Source organism: Dasypus novemcinctus, chromosome 8, assembly GCF_030445035.2.
Source record: "Dasypus novemcinctus isolate mDasNov1 chromosome 8, mDasNov1.1.hap2, whole genome shotgun sequence".
Classification (NCBI taxonomy): domain Eukaryota; kingdom Metazoa; phylum Chordata; class Mammalia; order Cingulata; family Dasypodidae; genus Dasypus; species Dasypus novemcinctus.
The window spans coordinates 108,120,281-108,126,280 of NC_080680.1; the positions used below are offsets into that span (position 1 = coordinate 108,120,281).

The window sequence follows — 6,000 nt, forward strand, 5'->3', positions numbered from 1 at the left end:
GAACTACATTCAGAAGAGAGGCCTGACTGAATATAACCTTGGGGAGTCATCTGTCAAGGAATGTGTGAAATGACCAGGATGGTGTATAACTTACCATACAAGCAGCAAGACCAATATCTGAAAACAAGCACCAAAAGACACATGTCCTCAGAACTCACAAGAAAATAACAGCATCAGTACTTTCAATGAACATGGCCACATTGACATTCACCAGAATTCCAAACCAATTTTAAGCATTTTCTACTTTAAACCATTTAAAATAAAAATTTTAAAATAATAAATATTAAGAGTGAATAAAAACAAAATAAAGTCTTTAAATTCCGCTTGAGCAACCTTTAACAACATAAAGAGTGGATCATATTGCTCTGTATTGGGCCCCAGCACTCAAGTGTCGGACTGCCAATAGAGTAAAGAAAACACATAAAAGATGAAAGCACTATAAAACCACACATATGGAGTGAAGTGCATGAAAGACAAAAGAAGGGAAGGGTAGGCTGGGAGAAGGAAGTAGTAACAATCATTGTTAACCCTGTCCCTGAAATATAACGCTCATAAAAGTAGAGCCTTTGAAATGTAGTAAATATTCCTTTAAAAATGCAATGGTTAAATTAAAAACAATAAAATAAAAGTTTACAAGAGAAAGTGGACATTTCATTGAAGGGATACAAAATTTGCAATAAAGAGAAAAAAAGGTTAACCTAGTGTCAATATTGAGAAAAACAAAAAACAAAAAGAAAATTCACCAACACATGCCCTATGCCTGAGATAAAAGTAAAAAGGTCAATTGAATAATCCAAAAACAATTCAGCCAAGCAAGGAAAAGCAATGGAGGCAATGCTGGATAATTCTCTGGAAATTAAAGTTTTAAAATATATATATATATATTTCAGCTAATGGAATCCTTTGGGTTAACAAACAAAAACATTTGCAGGCATCAAGTAAAAAGATACCTGCAGTGAGTTTTAATAGAATCCCTGTTCTCTGCAGATTTCCTTTTTAAAATAAACACATAATAGTTACCAGCAATTCCACACACACTACGTTTTGCCCTGCATCTAGATACAGAAGCAAGAGATTTCAGGAAAAGAGTAAGGTGGATGGGAAAGCTGTTCTCCAACTTGTAGCTTCCAAGCGGAGACCTGCTCCCTTCAGTGGGCCCACCAAAGTTCAAGGCAGATCAGAGGGGTAAAAGGTAGAGAGACAATGTATCATTTTATGGTAATTACTTTTAATGTTTTTAAAAGTTTCTTAAAGGTTTTAACAACTTATTCAAGTTTTTTAAGGTTAGATTTTACAGGAAGTTTTGCAGTTTATTACTGGAGACACATGTCACTTTTCTTTGTTACGGAAATATTAGTGAGGTTCTGGGCTATATCCCTTTGCTTATTAAATTATTTGATAAAGTATTTCTGAAACACATGCTTTTTGCACTGAAAACAACGGCATTACCAATTTAAAAATAGTGAAAAAGCTTTACACCCATTTAAGTGTAAGACTGCAAAACAAATACTTGAATACTGCTGCATATAAGTCTATTAAACTTTGTTGGCACTGGATGCAAGATAAAACTCAACACTTTGCATTCAGTACCTTTGGTTTCTTGACCTTTATTTAAATTTAAGACTAAGCTTTACCAAACAACAAAATTTACACTGTAACTAGCCAACCAGAGTTCTCATTATGGAATCTGTGCAGTGCATTTGTTACCTAGGAAACGGACCAGAGCACAGGCAGAGTGCAATTTCAGTCTAGCAAAAGAATTCTCCAATCATGCTGGTAAATAAAGCCCATAAATCAACTAATCAGAAGCAAGGTCAAAAAGTATCACATAAGAGTTAAGCTCTATGGAAACTTTTTTCAAAAGGAAAAAAGAAACCTGTGGGGTTTCTTTGGACATCTATGTAGATCTCTTCAGTAAATATTTTGAGCAGGTTTCTTTACAAACACAAACTGTCAGAAAATAAACTGTTCAAAATAAATGGCTTCTCTCCAATCCTCAGCGTCTCTATTTTTGACACTATTTAAGAGAAAAAGCTTCTTTAGAGCCAGCCTCATACATCTGGTAGCAGAATATTAATCCAAGAATGAATTCTGCATTTTCAGGCAATCAGCATGAGCTTGTGCTGTCCTTAAACGATGCAGGATAAAGACACTACCCACACCTCTCACAGTTAGACTTGCTTCCCCACCAGGTTACAAAAACTGGACTTGAAAGTCAAAAGACTTTTAAATAAAAGGACTTGAAAGTCACAGACCTATTCTAAAGAATTAAACTGTAACTAAGCAGCTTTCTGTTTACTTACTATTAATTATAATACTAGTCATTTGAGGGTTCCAGTTAACATAAAGTGGCCATTTTAAGTTTCCTTTAATGATACCACATTCAGGAAAATGCTGATTTTAAAGCCTATCAAATTTAACTGTGGACAGGTTAGTATTGTTTAAAAAGAGAGAAAGAGAAATTGATGAATATCAGTTTGTTGACAGTACTCATATATATTTAAAAATCCAATTTTACACAAATTTAAACTTTCTGAAAGTAGCATCATTTGTTATAAATAAATAGCAGCAGGAAAAAAAATACTTCAACCTTGAAAAGCAAAAACTAATTTATATGCCTTCCTATATACCAACTTACCAAAAGGGAAATCAACTTAAAATATTAAAGGTTTTCTGGAATGCATCTGATTGCACTGAAATATTATTGCTAAATATACAAAAACCAAGAAATGAATACCTACATAGCACAGTCAAAAAAGAAAACAACTAGTTTTATCCTTTAGCCAGCCCACATAAAGGCAATGCATTGTCAATCCTAGAAGACTATTAGGCATAACTACTACTTTGCGAAAGCAATTCTCATCACAGTTCACACTCTGTTAATGCAGAGTTTACATAGTGCCTCTTTGTTAAACCATATCGCTACCACTGACAGACCTGTAAATAAAGAAATAAACAATCAATTTGTTAGCTTATCTTTTTTAATACTTCAAAGAGCTGATGAGTATGTTTATCTAAGTAAAAGTCAAAACTCTGGGAATGGTTTAGAGCTCCACTCCACAATTCATGATAAAGCCTGAACAAATTTCAGTACCAATATTCTTCAGACCATCCTTGATGGGAAAATGGAAAAGAAACTAACATTTTACCAAAGGCCTGCCAGAGCCATGCACTGAGCTCTGGGCCTCTGTGCAGAGTTTCAATTCATTTACCTAATCTAGACAGGAAGTCAAAGGAGGAACTAATAAATTTGATCAATTCAAAGGAGTTGGCATGATCATTGTTAGATGTAACTTCAAAGAGATTTTAAGTGTCCATAAATGTACTTTCCAGGCATTTATAAAATTAGCCAGGCAATAATAGTAATCTGTCTATGTATCTGAGGCAACAATTTAGGATAATTTCTTCTCTTAAGAAAAGGACCACTATTTTAGACCATACTAAACTGTCTCTTCTTTATAATGACAAAAGCCAATTTGCTAATTAAAAATTGATTAAGCAATATTATTTTCAGATGAATTTCTACATCATACCTAAAAAAATTAAATAACAAATGCTTTTACATCATGTTTTTCCTTCAAATTAGAAGATAATGCTTTTTTAAAAGAAAGCTTCCATTTTCTACATATAGATTCTTACATTTAATTGTCTGAGTAGCCTCCAAAATTATGTTATAAAAATTTCCCCGGGGAAAAAAAATTCCTTGGTAACTGCTAGACTGAAGTTTATTAACATAGACATAGATTCTCACACACTAGTCAAAAAAAAAAAAGGGAAAGAAAAAAGTCTCCAAAATTGAGCAGCAGATTGAGATCTAACAAAATGGTATAAACACATACCTACATTAAAAGTCTGAATCTACAAAATGAATTTTCTGGGCGTTTATTCAACTTCATTTGTTATTTGAATATCTACAAACACATAGCAACTGTTCATAAGAAACTCAGCCAGCTAATTAAACACTATAAATCAGAAATATCACCTTACGGTACTTTTCAAAACACCAAACCCACCCTATACAACCTAAATAGACACACAGACGCAGAGAATAAAATAGGGAAAACCCAGGGGGAGGGGATTACTTTTAACATATTTTGTCAACCATCTCCTATCTTCACCCAGCAAAAATGAACATGTTAACCTGAACCAAAAGCTAGATAATTGTTCATCGCTCTCCAACTTCACCTCCACCATGGATGCTGTCCCTACCTGCCTCGCTTATTAACTGTTCATTTAATAAGTCGATGATTCTGTCATGTCAATCCTAAGGAGTCTAGAAAATAACAGAACTTTACCTCCAAAACTTAAAAAAAAAAAAAAAAATGTAAAAATCACTGCCATGGTCATCTTTTTTCTTCTTCCCCTACCTAATCTTGAAAAAAAAAAAAAAAGCCACCAAAAAAACCCCCCACAAAATCAGGTCTTTGATCTCTGGTTCGATTTCGACCAGCCCAACCTCCCCTACCCAGAGGAATACATTTCTTGATATATTTGATAACAAACAGAAGTCACTGTGCGCAGCCTCAGATGGGGCGGTGGGGGACAGAAGAGCCTTTCGGAGAAAGCCCTCCTCCGTCAGAAACAATAAATAAGGGACGAAGCGAAGCACGTTCCTCCACACACGCCCCCAGCGCACCCCGGTGTGCCTCCGGCTGAGGGAAACAAGTCGGGCAAAGCCCTGACCCGCCGCTCCTTCTCTCCCTCTCTCTCCACAACCACCTCAGGACTTGAAAACTAGAGGGGCAGATCTTTTCTTTCTCCTTCCCGCCCTCCTTTCCACCTCAAACAGAAGCAAGAGCAGGAGCGGGCGAGCCAGCCCCACGCAGCGCGCCCGCGCCCGCCGCGGCCACGGGAGATGCCGGGCTGCGGGCGGACCCCGGCGGAGCCGAGACCCGAGCGGCGCCGCCACCGCCGCGGGCGCTCGCTCCCGGAGCCCGTGGGGTCCCCGCCCCTCAGACCCCCAAGCCCGTCGCCGTCCACGACCGGCCGCCCGGGTCTCGGTCCTCCCTCCCGACCGCTTCCCTCCACCACCACCCCCCCTCCCGCCCCAAGAGGAGACAAAAGGAGGGTTCAGCCGGGTCACTGCGCGGCAGGCGACCGGGAGGCAGCGCAGACCCCGGAGCAGCCGCCCCCCACACAAAGGGGCGCCGCCGCCGGGTCGCAGCCTCGGCGCGCTCGTCCCCGCCCCGCGCGCGGGTTCTCACCCACCTGCAGGTGTCTGTGCGTCTGTCCATAGGAACGCGGGCGGTGGAGGGGGGCCTGCGGGCGCCGGACAGCCCGGGCTGGACGGGGCGGGACAGAGGGGGAGGGAGGGAGAGAGGGAGAGCGGCCGGAGAGACGGGGAGTGAAGGCGAGCGGAGCGGGGAAGGCGCCCTGCGGGCGGCGGCGGCGGCGCGGGGCGGGGGGCGGGGGGCGGGGGGCGAGGGCGCCAGCCTGGCTCGTCCTGCCGGCGCGCGCCGCTTCGTGCGCCCGGGGCTCCGCACGCCGGGCTCGGAGCGCAGCAGGCGGGCGGGCGCGGGGGGCGGGGGGCAGAGGGGCGGGGGGCAGAGGGGCGGGGCGCGGGCGGGGCGGGGCCGGCGAGCGGGGCGGGGGCTCGGACCCTGGGCTCCAGCCGCCGCCGGAAACGCGCCTTGGTCGGCGAGACCCACAGGAAGTGTGTAACGACACCTCCTACGACACGCTCCGAGCTCGCCGCCGTCGCTGCCCCGATGTGGTGTGGACCGACCCTCGGGCTTCGCCCCCGCAGCGCCCGGCGTCCTGGCCGGGACGGCGGGTGACATCCCGCTTTGCGCGCGCGGGAGCTCCGTCCCGCTGGCCCGGCGGGCGAGGCGCTCGTGATCTCCGCTGCATTTCTGAGGTGGGCAGCGCCCTTTGCTACCACACGCCCCAGGCCCGCGGTCCCGCTGGCCCCCGGAGGTCCGTACAGTTCCACCTACAACGCAACGAGCAGATAGAACCTCCTCCATTCGTGAAGTGCGTGACACCTGTGATAACGCACTG

General features: G+C 43.6%; 1 protein-coding gene across 3 annotated transcripts in view; it reads right to left on the minus strand.

Moving 5' to 3' along the window:
- SNX30 (sorting nexin family member 30) overlaps window positions 1-5,400 on the minus strand; it is a 389,251-nt gene extending 383,851 nt beyond the window's left edge. For 2 of the 3 annotated variants that reach the window (XM_058302531.2, XM_058302533.2), the window contains exon 1: window positions 5,209-5,400. The gene's annotated coding sequence lies outside the window, so the exon portion shown is untranslated. The remainder of the gene's footprint in view (window positions 1-5,208) is intronic. The other variant, XM_058302532.2, reaches the window with a different exon arrangement.
- Window positions 5,401-6,000: the final 600 nt, after the last annotated feature.